Source organism: Ambystoma mexicanum, chromosome 5q (assembly GCF_040938575.1).
Source record: "Ambystoma mexicanum isolate Mex_15411 chromosome 5q, UKY_AmexF1_1, whole genome shotgun sequence".
In the NCBI taxonomy this organism is placed as follows: domain Eukaryota; kingdom Metazoa; phylum Chordata; class Amphibia; order Caudata; family Ambystomatidae; genus Ambystoma; species Ambystoma mexicanum.
Window position 1 is genome coordinate 206,699,869 of NC_090933.1, and position 14,436 is coordinate 206,714,304.

A 14,436-nucleotide genomic window follows, 5' to 3' on the forward strand; every position below is an offset into this window, starting at 1 on the left:
TACTGTTTGCATGACCTGACAATTTGAGTGTGAGAATAGGAAAAATGGTTTATTGCAATCTGCGTTTGATACTACTGGTGCACTGCTGATAGCTATGTTAAGATCCTCAAAACATTCTGACATCTCTTTTGTACATGCAAATGTGCCGTTATTTTTCTGTGCTTCCTTAAGTGCCTGCAGTAGGAGTGTGACATATGGTGAGTAATCGAACACCCATGTGGGGCAATAATTGCACAAACTTAGGAATTGCTGCATTTCTCTGATTGTGTTAGCTTGTGGTGTGTTTCTCACAGCTGTAGCTCTGTCTGGGCTTATCTTTCTCACTGCTGCAGATATGATCTGACCCAAGTACACCAATTCCTTCTGTCAGTACTGTATGACATGATATGGCATTACTAATGCACCTGTACACACATGCTTGTCTTTGTACACTTTGTATCCTTTGTCTGCAAATGTTGTGAAGAGCTGTACTGTATCTTGTCTGTACTGCTCTTCTGTGGTGCTGCATACTATTAAGTCATCGACATATTGTAGAACTTCACCAGCCATGTTGATGTTCCCTTAGTCCATCTAGAGAACTCTATTAAAACAGAGAGGGATTCGCAGTACCCTTGGGGCAGTCGAATGTGTTGGAATCTCTTTCCACAATATGAAAATGTGGTCAGGATTTGTGGGCCTGGATGCAGTGGTATTGTAAAGAATACATTCTTCAGATCGATCACAGAAATGTGGACTGCATCAGTGGGTATATTGTACAATATTGATGCTGGGCTTGGCACTTATGGATATTCTGCTTCCACTAAATTGTTCAGAGAGCAGAGATAGTGAATGAATCTCCATGATGATCCCTTGGCTTTCTTCAATGGGTATATAGCCATGTTGCATGGTGAGTCTGAAGACACTTTGATGCCTTGGTCAAGTAGTGCTTTGATTGTGTCATACATTCCCTCATCTACTTCTTTGCACAATGGTTATTGTTTCACTTGGGGGAGTTTGGTGTGAGCTTCATTTTAACTGCCCCTATGCTGGTCAGTCACCCTACATCATTTTGGTTGCTCGTCCACAGTCGACTAGGCACTTGTGCTAAGTCTTCATGTAGTTGAGTAGGTGATGTGGTGGCTGTCAGTATCATCTGTGGTACTTTCCTCTCCTGTATTACCGAGTGGCAGGCTATACTGATTTCAAAAACTACTGCTTCATCTGTGTCCTTGTTTGCAAATACCTGTTAATCTGTGATCTCTCTCAGTGGCAGTGTGAGATCTATGCATAGCACACTCCTCCACTCCATCCTTTCCTCATCTGTTCCTGTTACAGTGACTGTATCTTTTCTCATTATTGCTGCATCAATGTGTAGTGTGCACATGTTCCTGGGGCTTCCTCATGTGGTACTGCTGGTCTGAATACAAATTCTGCTGGCAGGCGAGATATTAAATTTTGCACTCCTGGTAGCCACCCAATCAAAATGGTCACTGCACATGCCAATAGAGCCTCCTGCAAAGGTAATGCATAAATTATGTTGGTGCTGCAATGTGACTGTATAACTGTAGCTTTTCTGTAGTAATGCATGCCTGGTGTTAAACCTACAATTCCTTTGTCAGTGAATGAAATACTCATGATAAGCTTCTGAAGGAGATCCCTCCCTAATACATGGACTGGTGTCTCAGTGCTGTACAGTAATGGGGCAACTATCTCTTGAGTCCCCATAGTGAGGGGTAAATCTTCTGTGAAAAGAACCCTTACAATTTCCCCAGAAAACCCATGAGTGTCCATACTGTTGTTTTTCAATGGAAACTGTCCTTCCTTAATGCAAAATTGGGTGACTCACTTGTCTACCATAAACGTAAACATTATGTTCCCTATCTTCATCCATACATTGGGTTCCTTATCTGCATCTGGAGTGATTGAGAGACCTGGGCACATCTGGGCTTGCTGTGGGCTGTCCTATTGTGTATATGAATTGAATCTTGGAACTTGGCAGCATTGCTACTTAAAACACTCCACTCTTTGCTCCTCATGCTTATTGTCTGCTCTTTGGCAGAGGTCAGTCTGGTAACCTATGAGGGGTGTGGAATAGCCCCATAAAGGGAAGAGGTATTCCTCTTGGAAAGGCAGCTAGAATTTGGACCCCGGATGATGCAGTCTCGCTGAGAGGGCAGACGCTCAGCTCCAGACCCCGTTAGTATGAGTGATCTCTTTACCTACCTACTTTGGGACTAAGCAGTGTCATGGTGGCTAACATGAAGGTGTCTTCTGCAACTATTCTAACAGCAATGCTCTCTTTTGCTATTTTTATATATAACTGATTATGTGCTTTCTTTCTTTGGTATATTGTAAGTGAATAAAGGGCCTACAACAAGCCATTTATATTATCATTATAACCAGAGTCTTATGTGTAGTTCTTTGCCTACCTAAGTCCAATAACTAATTTTGCAAGGGTCCGGGGAAGGTAAGTTCAAGGTCTCCCCAGGTGCGCAAGAAATATCAAAACATTGGGTGACATTTTGCATTGCATTTGGTGTTGGGTACTGTATGGGCTGTCCCTGTGTGGGTGCGACCATTTGAGCTGGGCCTGGGGCATACATTGGTACCGGTGCTGTGGTTTGCTGTGGAACATAACATCCCTGTGTTGACTCTTGTGTATAATACGGAGCTGAGTGGGCTCCTGGGTGATATTGCACGGGGATCTGCTTCAACAATCCTTAGACATGTGTCCCATATTCCTGCATGTCCAACATACTCCTCCAAATCGAGGTTGTAATCCTGCGAATCCTCCTCTTTCCCCTTTTGTGAGATACCCCTTGCACCTCTCTCTTATCTCGTGGTTTGTCATCTGAAGTGGTTCCCCAGTTGTGTGATGGTCCTGACTGCTATAGTCCATGTGTAGAATTTGTCATTACTGCTCCTTCCATACTAACTTTAGCTAGTTTCTTCTGCACTAGTTTGGCCTCTGCGTGTTGCGCCTTTTTCTTCTGATGCTTTCTCATTCTCATGCTTTCGTTTGTAGAAATGCACTATGTGCACCTGTATTTCACCCCATCCTTTTACTTCCATATCTACAATCCTAACTAGTTCTACTTGTACTTCAGTGGGAAGGCTTTTTCTTAATACATGGTAGAAAAATTGAATATTCTTTTCCCATGTTTCCCCTGTCTCTTCTCACCACATTTCCAGAATGGACTGAATATACAATGCAGGATCTTCATTATGTTTAAGTGTGTGTGCCATTATGGCACCTACATCATGCTGTTCTCAATGCATCCCATACCAGGCTTGACAGTTATGAAATGGAGCTCCATCATGTGCATCACTCTCTAATCGAACCCCTGGGTGCCCTCCTTGCTCCCAAATTGTGTTCATCTGATCTCCAATTATGCTGGCTAATAGAATTTTTATATCTCCAAATTGCCAGGGTAGCCCCTGCTATATGCTTTACTACTGCACTGATCCATTTACCTGCCCCGCTGTAAGAGGAAGTAATATCTTAATCAAATTATTCTTATCAATATGTGGCCATGGCATATAGTGGGATCTGCCAACTACCTTCGGTATCAATGTGAACTGCCTCGCTCGTTTTGGGCTATGATGCTTTCTAGCCCTTTTCCATCCTCTGGCCACTGCCAAAGTGCTAGGGCGAGGTCTTGATGATCGTCTCTCCCAAGGGATCCTTTCTTCTTGATCCACTTCAGTTTCCCAGCTCTCCTCACTTTCTTCCTGCTCGTCTTCACTTTCAATTTCATCAGATTCTTAGTCTACATCCTTCTGTTTCTACTTTTACATCTTTTATCAGTGCCTTATACAATGTCAGTAGTCTTTCTCCCGCTGCCCATGCTTCTGCATCTAGCATAGGGTAAGGCCTCTCCCTTTTTCATTTCACCCTTTCCAATTCTTCTTCTGTCTTGCTCATTGCTGCTTCTAAACCTTTTCATGCTTTATTTTGAAATTTCACTATTGCTCCATCTCCTCTGTCATCTTCCTCGTATAACTTCCATAGTCCTAATATGCTCAGACTCTTCTTTAATATTTTACCCGTATAAGTGGAGAGTAAATGGGCACACATGTAAATGGGTACACATGTGTTCTATCATGCTCCTGTCATGCATGCCCTCAGCTGGCCAAGCTGTAAACATGTATCCTTCTGTTCCTACAGCCCATTCATTATTATATTTTACTATCTTTTCCCTATAAGTTGGCAATTCTTTACACATGTGTTCTAATGGAGTACTCATTTTTTTTCTATACGACAAAACATAACACAGCTGATCAGTATAACTTTTTGCACAAAAACAAAATCAAAACAATGCCTTCACCAATACCTCAAAGGGCCACCCTCCTATGGTTCCTCCCTAACCTGCTTTGTAAAATTCAATACGAAACCCGACACCAAAACACGAAATCACAATGCTCTCCTATGCATAACCAAAAATTTCCCAAACCAACCCCCTCCTAAATGCAATCTCCACCCCTGTTTTTTCCCACTCAAAATCATATCCACATTTGCCTCTGATGATTCACCAATGTAAAAATATATACAATGCAAGATATAATCACAATTTACTGTTCTCTGACTGTCGCCCCTTTAATGTGGATGGAGTGTACGGTCCTTGCTCGTGCAGGTCCTCCCACTCTTATTTCTAAAGCAGTGCTGCCCCTCCCTACTTTACCCAGGGATGTGTAAATTTCACTTATCGAGTTTTAAAATTACATAACGTCACCGCTCCTCGCTACAGGAACCATATTCAATTTCTACTAAAAGGAAACAGAAAACATGGCAAAACAAATCAAGTGGCACATATCGTCATTCACTAAACTTCCGCATTTATACTCACTTCCCCATTGCAGTTCTTGGATCAGGTGAACTGGCTCGCTGTGGCCATCCAAAGTCTTGCAGGGCTGCCTCTCCCCACAATGGCCTGCACTCAAGGGGGCAGGCCAGGATCTGGAGTGGTCAGGCAGGCCTTCTGGCTAACACCGGCGCCTGCTACCTTCTCATGGTTTGCTCAACCTTCTTTTCCCGCCAGGCGGACCTTGCTTGTTGCAGCCTAGGAGCTTTCCAGAAAAACCTGGATCCCCGTACTCGGGTCTCCAAATATGTAAGGCAAGTGCTGATCCATGTAGTAAAAAATCAGCCCAAAAGAGTGAAAAATGAATGCATGAGAAATTAGAAAAACAAAACGTTATTATAACAGCCTAGGCAAGGAATCATCTAAGAAGACATTCAAATACAAATTGGGAGATGGTGGTTATATAGCAAATTACAGAAAATAAAAGACAACACATGTTACAGTGTGATTATATTTTCCAAGTTTCTCATTGGTCATCGTCACTTGCACTCCAGGTGCTTCCATATATTTACTAACTCTACTGCCCTTCTCTGACCTTGTGATTATTTAAAATGTTAAACAGTTGGCTCATTTGCATGGTATATTCTTTCACACATTTTTTGATTGGATAGCACTCTTTTAAACATGCATCAGACAAATTTGAGCTGCAATTTGTTGCTCCTGGAGGAGTAAGTGTGGAGTGAATGATTAAGTAATTATTTACCAATCCCTCTGTGAGATGTGACAGTGTAACATTGAAGTTATAACTTTCATATCCTTTCCCATTGACCTAAGTGATTGGCATCATCTTACCGTTCTCACTATGGTGAACTACTCATTGTCAGCCCACTTCGCAACTCGTCCTTGCAAATGTTATTTGTATCTACTTCCTTTCTCATGATTTCATTTGCCCTGGTTCTGACCATACATGCTAGGGTTTAGCTACTTGCAAACTTCTTTCTCTTATAATGAAAAGAATATGTATATGTGTATATATGTATATACGTGCGTGTATTTTTACAACTTGCAATTTTATAAAGTTCTCTTTACTACTAGGATGTACACAGTGTGACAGTTATGTCTGAGCTTCTGTAAAAATTACTGATTCCTCATCATTTCTACTTCATGTGTAATAGGATGTTGCATGGCTTCTCACTTAGCAATTGGTGCTCGATTAGTGCAATTTATCCAACAGAGGGCATTGTTGTGTCTTTTTCATTCTGTCTCTTCAGGCACATTTTCACACTGTTTATTCTGTTTTCACTGGCTTGTGACCTTCATTATAATACATTTTGATGTATTGCTCAGGAACATAAATTGTTATATCTCATTTGAATACTGTCTTGGGAATACGGGTAGGCCACATTTTTTTCTACCAATCAGTGTGCAGTGTCCTGTTCTTTAGCTCCGGGGTCTGATATCTCTCTTTGTTGGGCTTCATGATCTCACTGCCACAACTGAGGCTTGGGAAAATGGTCACCCTCCCTTGCCTCGACCAATTACTCTGCAGCATTTGACTTTGGGAAGTTGCAACTTGGAATGTTTGTGCCTCTCTGCAAGAGTCTGGCTGATGTGTTCTGCTAGGGGGTGCGGGATTTTGTACTTCAGGGATAGCTAACTAAATCTCTCTGCCTACATGCAATGTGTAATTGGCTAAAGTAAAACATTGCTGTAATCTCCAACATTTCCTTACTTCCCAACAGATGATTCAAACTATCCTGAAGTTCAATACTTATTTTCTTCTGGCTTGAAAAGGGATTGTGCTGTGCTTGGCTAAACCATGATAGGGTTGGAAATGGTATCGCAAGCAGTCTGGGCATCCAACTGAAACTCTAACTTCCTTGAGGCCCGTGGTCCTCAGTCCTTCCCTCTCTACCTTTAAATCAAGGGTTCAGGATGTTGAAACAATCACTGGGTCTCTGGGATTTTGTAATGTCCCAAACACATATTTCTTAACTCTGTCTTTCTTGGTTGTTGCAGAGTTCACCAGGACTTTATGTTGCTTCTCCAGAACTCAAATACTAGGCACTACCACCCAGCACCATAAGGTGGCCTGAAGAGAGATAAGCATAAAGTGCAGCTTAAACAGTTGGCCTAAGGGGTAATTCATTATTTCCCCTAATGAGTGGCCTCAAAAATAGCCCTCCAAACTTCAACTGCTATCATAGAGGTCACCATACCTAAACTTTTGTCTCTGAATTAGCTTTGGCCCTTTCAGTGGCATCTCTACACCAGCTAAAGTAACACTTTTCTAGCCCAGGTCTGGAAGAACTGTAACACCTTGTCTTCTTCCTCGGCCATACCAGTTCTCTTCCCCCATTGGAGTAATGTCTTCACTTGTCAACTTGTTTGAAGTGATGTGGGTCCACAGTACAAAAAACAAGATCCCGGAATCATGTATGCTAGACTTTATTGTCTGCTGGTAATCCAAGAATATATTAGGTAAGTACACCAGTTAAATTACAAAAAAAAACATCACTGGCCCATCCACACCTAGCCAGCCCAGCTCTCTACCTGTCTATCCTAGAACCCTCACCCTGATACACAAATACATTCCATTCTGACATCACAGTCCCACTGATGGCACAGGCCATGGGTGCTTCAGCATGGCAGCCAGAAGCATCAAACTACAACAACTCTCCCTCTGTTATACCATCAACACAAAATTAATTTCAGGAAGGAAGAAAAACTACTGCTAACCAAAAGGAAAAACGCTACCAGAAACACAATATGAACAAAGCACTTGTGGGCAATAGGCAAATCTGCCAATTATTCATCACCAGGCACACCAATCACAGCCCAAGAACCTCATCAGCCTCAGGCATGACCATCATGCAAACCCTCAAACTACCATCTGACACAAATCACATGTAAGAACACACATTCCCCACTCCACCTCACAAGAGGCCCACAAGGAAGCTAATAATAAAGACAAACACACTAGGAAAGAACACGAAGTACCCAATAGGGTGTGCAGTCAGAACCCTAAACCAAATTCAATGTGCAGACAATACACATGTCACCAGCTGCGAAAATAAAACAACCAGAATACAAGATATGGTGCCAACAACCAGATACATTTCCAACAGTGCACCTACTTTCAGAATTCAAAAACATCTAACCTCGCCATGAAGACCATGTCACTGAGACCATGCAGCACACCACTGCATCCATGTCAAACCATAACCAAACCAAAGCATAACCATAGTAAACCCTTGCAGCACTCCACTGTGGGTCCACAGTACAAAAAACAAGATCCCGGAATCATGTATGCTAGACTTTATTGTCTGCTGGTAATCCAAGAATATATTAGGTAAGTACACCAGTTAAGTTACAAAAAAAAACATCACTGGCCCATCCACACCTAGCCAGCCCAGCTCTCTACCTGTCTATCCTAGAACCCTCACCCTGATACACAAATACATTCCATTCTGACATCACAGTCCCACTGATGGCACAGGCCATGGGTGCTTCAGCATGGCAGCCAGAAGCATCAAACTACAACAACTCTCCCTCTGTTATACCATCAACACAAAATTAATTTCAGGAAGGAAGAAAAACTACTGCTAACCAAAAGGAAAAACGCTACCAGAAACACAATATGAACAAAGCACTTGTGGGCAATAGGCAAATCTGCCAATTATTCATCACCAGGCACACCAATCACAGCCCAAGAACCTCATCAGCCTCAGGCATGACCATCATGCAAACCCTCAAACTACCATCTGACACAAATCACATGTAAGAACACACATTCCCCACTCCACCTCACAAGAGGCCCACAAGGAAGCTAATAATAAAGACAAACACACTAGGAAAGAACACGAAGTACCCAATAGGGTGTGCAGTCAGAACCCTAAACCAAATTCAATGTGCAGACAATACACATGTCACCAGCTGCGAAAATAAAACAACCAGAATACAAGATATGGTGCCAACAACCAGATACATTTCCAACAGTGCACCTACTTTCAGAATTCAAAAACATCTAACCTCGCCATGAAGACCATGTCACTGAGACCATGCAGCACACCACTGCATCCATGTCAAACCATAACCAAACCAAAGCATAACCATAGTAAACCCTTGCAGCACTCCACTGAAACCATGATGAAAAGCGAAATATATGCAGCAATCACTGCTGACGATCTGTGCCATATACAGCCGCACCTTAAAATATAGACGCTTGCAGTTCACCGCTGCTGGTGATCTGTGTGGCATGCATCAGCATCTCTCCTAGCACAACCATTCAACATCCCACTGCTGGTGTTCCATGTCATGTCACTTTAGTAACATCCTCAATTAAACAGATAGCACCCCACTGCCGGCGATGCTCGTGGCACTACAGCCACATCCTGAACTGTAGCCATGAGAATGGGAACATTGCAGACTATAAGCAGCAATTTGGCTTCACACGGATCTATATTGTCATGTGCTACCTGTACACCACATTGATCACCTGCAGCAGCGTACTACAGGCGATCTTGTGTTGTACAGCCACATCCAAACACCAAACACCATTTTTCCAGGTACACAGATATTCTCCTCAACAAAGGAAACAGCCACACTTCCACACCCAAACAGGAAATATAATGTACCCCAAAATCTGACAAATGTCAATGCATCAGAAACCAAAATATGTTGCCCCAATATGCCATGCCCATGGAAGAAACTGCTCAGCCACTCCCCAAAACAGACCATACAGACAAAACAAAACAAACAAACCAGCTGCACTAGCCAGAATGCTGCTGTAGAAGTTGAATGAAACTCATGCAGACATCTCCCGTCCCACAAATCCAAACTTGTAACCCATGTAGAACATGTCCTGTGCCAGCATGTGGAAATGGCCAACCATGCTGAACAGCCCACACCCACATGCCCAATCCAAGCTGACCACCATTCACCAACAAGTCCAATTACAACCCTTGACTTCCTTAAGAAGGGATGACATAAAAAGAAATAACAAACAGCATAGTACAAAAAACCAGCCTCCAGAAACTAGCTCTCTCTACTCCTAATATTGTATTTCCACAACAACTCCTTCTCCTCAATAGTCAGTTGTGCTATTTCCTGAAACAGTAATCACAGATCAGGATAAAACTCCTGGAGAGGAGAGAAATAGGTAGTACATGGCACATGATGCGGGTGAAGCCAGATTGCCCCTTATAGTCTGCATTGTTCTCATTGTCTCCTGACATGGCCACAGCAGGGGTAAAACTGAAAATGAGGCAGTTATCAGGAAAAACTACATTGTCCACTTCACATGCCACATGAAAGGTTTCACAAAATGAGACTGACATCACCTTACGTTTTTTGGAAACTTCCTCCAAGGCCAACTCCTACCCACAATTCTGCTTCAACTCTGGTGCATTCACTAGCAGGGTTTTAGGAACACCTGCAGACAAATCTGCCGTGCCACCATCCTGCCAAACCCTGAGCTCCTCAGAGATATCTTCTTTTATCACTGGATGGAGTCGCCTGACACCAAAACTGCCATGAAAGGGCTCTGTACCCAGGGAGGTGGTGACATTGTGCTGCATTGCTGTCAGGAGTTCCTTACTGCTTGCCATCCCAGGCTGGAGTGATGACGTCACCCTGCTCATCAGGGTGAAGTGGCATCTACCTCATAGATGGCATCATCGAGGTGGACACGAGCACACTGTCTGTGGGATGTTGCTTCTTGAGTCCCCACTGTCCCTTCTGCCTCACCAGGGCTGCTCCTGTCCCCTGCCATATGCTCCTTGTGTCTCCCTATAGCTCACTAAACACCATGCTTGATGCAACCTTCCTGTGCCCCGTGCTTTCTGTGCCACAATGTATCCTTGCACTCCACCTGTGCTCCTTGTGCCTCCAGTGATCCTTCTCTCTTCCAGTGTTCCTTCCAATCAGTGGTCTTGGCATCCCCCAATGTTCCTTTTGATGAAATATTGCTCCTAAACCTCCTTCTACCCTTTTCCATGACCTATGCCCACATCCCAGCACATGTTGACCTCTCAAAGCCTGTAGGATGCTAAGAGGATTGAACACTGTGTATGGCCTTTCCAACTGTGCCTCATACAGGATGTGTCAACCTAATGGAATGACTGTGCATTTGCTTAAACACCTCGTTGAACAACACTAATATATCAATGCATATGTTTTTCAGCACAAAGGCGGCTCATGGAAACGTTTTAGTCCTACACAATTGGGTCTCATGAAATGGCTCATCTAGCTCATAACACCTTCTGAATGCACCACAAGGCTTTCTCAATTAGAAGACTAAAACAGTGATATCATCTCTTTAGGTCTGTGGTCTGCAAACCATGGCTCGCTGTTTTGGACTATGGATTCCTGCTGGCTATTGAGGGTGGAGAAGCAAAGGGTGAAGACCTAATTTAGTTAATGTGCTAAAAGACCACATCCTGGCAATGGGTAGCGAAACCACAAATGAAGAGGATTTTAAAACTTTGGGTCTGGCCAGCACCCTACCCCAGCATTAAGAAATAAATGCAAGTATCGAAACCAACATAGTTGGCTCCAAGGAATTCATCTGTGACCAATTACAAATCCATGCTACAGATCTTGATGTTTACTTTTTTCCATCTTTTGGATGGTGATAAGACATGAGCCTGGATGGTTCTAGGTCAAAGTTTCGAATGCATAGGATCGAATGACCAAAGGGTCGAATCAAAAGGACCGAAAACCAAAGGGTTGATTTTTTATTTTTTTTTGGGTGGGGGTTCTCCCCAAACCACCTTTTTTGTGGTAAAAAACACTTTTTTCCCACAACGGAAACCCCCAAAAATATATATTTAAAAAAAAAAAAATTCAGGCACTTGGCAATTGATTTATGTGTAACTTCAGCTGAAAAAGTCTTCTGGCCGGGTCGGGCAGAGTAGCAAGTATGATTGAGCTTTCCTGTATTGGTGAACCACAGGCGATACTGCTTCGTACCCCTTAATTTCGAGAGATGATTGTAATTCCTGCACCAATCCCATTAATTGAATTTTCTCTCAAAGGATTTTTTTCAAGTAAATATAAGGCGTATTTCTGCTGTAGTCAAATGTCCAGCCAATCTCCATGAAGTGCATCTCATTTAGGGACTTATTTATTTATTTATTTATTTATTTATTCAGATTTATTTAAAGCGCACGTCAGCCCGGGGGCATCGTGGCGCTGTTACATGAGGATATACATAATCTGGTTACCGTGGAAGGAAGATGGTTACAAAGCAGTTTTCATTACAAGGCATATTTCGTAACAGATGTATGCGAGCTGGTGTGGGTGAAGGAAGGATGGAGTTAGTTGAATAGACTACCACAGACTTAAAGTTGGAACCCTTATGTACTCTCTCTGTGTCATAGTTCTGCCCTACAGCTGCAAGCAACTTGCAGACTGGGCCAGAGCAAGACTTTAAATAAAAACAACCCCTTGCCCGGAGTGCCATACCCTTTAGCGATGTTAACCCCAGCTCCAATCAGAGGAATTCCATTGGGCAGTAGGGTCCCAGGCCCAGCACTGAACGCCACAAATGTCCCTCCAGCCTATTTTGCCTCAATGCCATACAGGATGGAGGGGATAAGACTTTGCTTATACAGCATGATGATGCCCGTTATACTGTATCCTGCTTGTCCCCTGGCAAACCCACATGCCTGCCGAGTGAGGGGCTTTGCTCTTCTTTAATTGGTTAATATGCGAGAGATTATCACTCTAATGCGCCAACTCATTAGTCTGTTAAATAAAAAACTTGTTTACTCTTTATGGTGAGTCAAATCGAGTTTATTTCCATAATGTTATCTTCACACTGGTCAAAATTTGACTTGTCTTCAAATTCTATTTTCAGAGTACAATATAATTTCAAAGTGCAATTCTATTCATTTTATCACTTTCTCAACACGTGTTTCCCCATTGTCAACCCCAATGGTTCCTCAGGAGAAAAAAGAAAAAATAGTTTTGCTCTGTAGACAAAAAAGAAAAGTAGAAAAGAAGGGGGGGGGAAAGCGAAATAATCAATTGTAATTTTCATTTCCCCTTATAATTTTGAAAATGGTTTATTTAATTCATGAAAGTGTAACTGACTCACCCTTTTAGTTTGACTGATAATTGCTCTTCGTATTTTGTTGTTAATTAGCAGACTGTAGTCAGCCCAGGTGTTGAACTCTAGGCCCAGGTAGGAGTAAGACAAGGTGTAGCCTATTGCACCAATTAAGGTATTCATCCTGGTCCTGTTGACCTTATTTCTGGAGACCAGTATTACACTGGTTTTCTCCAGGTTAATGGTCAGGCCTAGTTCACAGGCATATTTGGACAGCTCATTGAGCATTTTCTTCATGTCTGTAAAGGTCCGGTCAAACAGGACTAGCAGTTTACCTATCCTCAGGGGACAGCTAGCTTTTACAAATAGACGGGGAAGAAGGTCAGCGATGTATAGATTGTACAATATAGGGGCAGCCATGCACCCTTGTTTGACACCCATATTTATAAGTATGGGATCAGAGACCTTCCCCCCCATTGTCCAGTCATAGATGTTGCTGTGCAAAAACACAAGGAAATGTGTAAGCCAGGTCGGACATTCACATCTCTTAGCTTGGCACACAATGTTCCCGATTGACCTGGACAAAGGCACTTCTAAACTCAACAAAGGCGATGTGCAGTGTAACATCCCTTCCGCTAGGCGTAGACTGGATAAGTTGATCCAAGACTCTGATGTTATGAGAAGCGCCTGAGCCAGGCCGGAAGCCAGTTTGCGCGTTGTTAATGATCTTATTATTGGCTGCCTAGGTTTGTAGTTCCCTTAGTACTACTGAGGTAAACATCTTTCCAGTTACGTCTAACATGGACAGCAGGTGGTAATTGTTAGTTTTGGTATGATCCCCCTTTTTATACACCCGGATATGCACCAACTTCCGCCATGAAGACAGGATGGTATATTGCCTGCAGACTCGCGAGAAAAGAATCAACAAGACCTGGGACCAGTTGGTCCGATCTTTCTTCAACACTGTGTTTGCCAGGCCATTTCAACCTGGTGCATTATAAGACTTGAGGTTCAATATGGCATCAATCAATATCCTTCAGCTCAGAGGTTAAGGCCACGGCTCATGGAAATGGTCTATCGTGGGTGATGTCTTATCAGTGTAAAATTTTGCAGTTACATGTGCAATCCACTGATAACCAGATATAGGGTTTAAAATCCTGGTTAACTTTTCACCCCTGGCTTTCGCAAGTACTTTCCATATTTTACGGCTATGTCGGCTAATCATTACCTGTACAAAATGCTGCCAAGCCATACGTTGTTCAGATAGCCGGTAATGTTTTAGCCAGGAGCAATATTTTCCCCTTACAGATTTGATTGCCCTGTGCGCCTGGGGGAACGAACCCTGGAGCGGACCATGCCCAAAGGGTTTATCTCCACAGCTTTCCACGTTAGACTGGGTTTTCCATTGCTCTTACAAAATAAATGCGTTAACCCATGGACCCATGCTTCAATGGCCTCAGGGTTTTTAGCCCTGAGGCTATTCTCCACGTCAAACCCTGGTGAGAAAGCCACAGCACACATCCTATCAATTCTTTCATGGCTGCAACAGATTCTGTTCCCTGCATGGTTAGGTATTACATCTCCACATAGGCGAGACCCCTC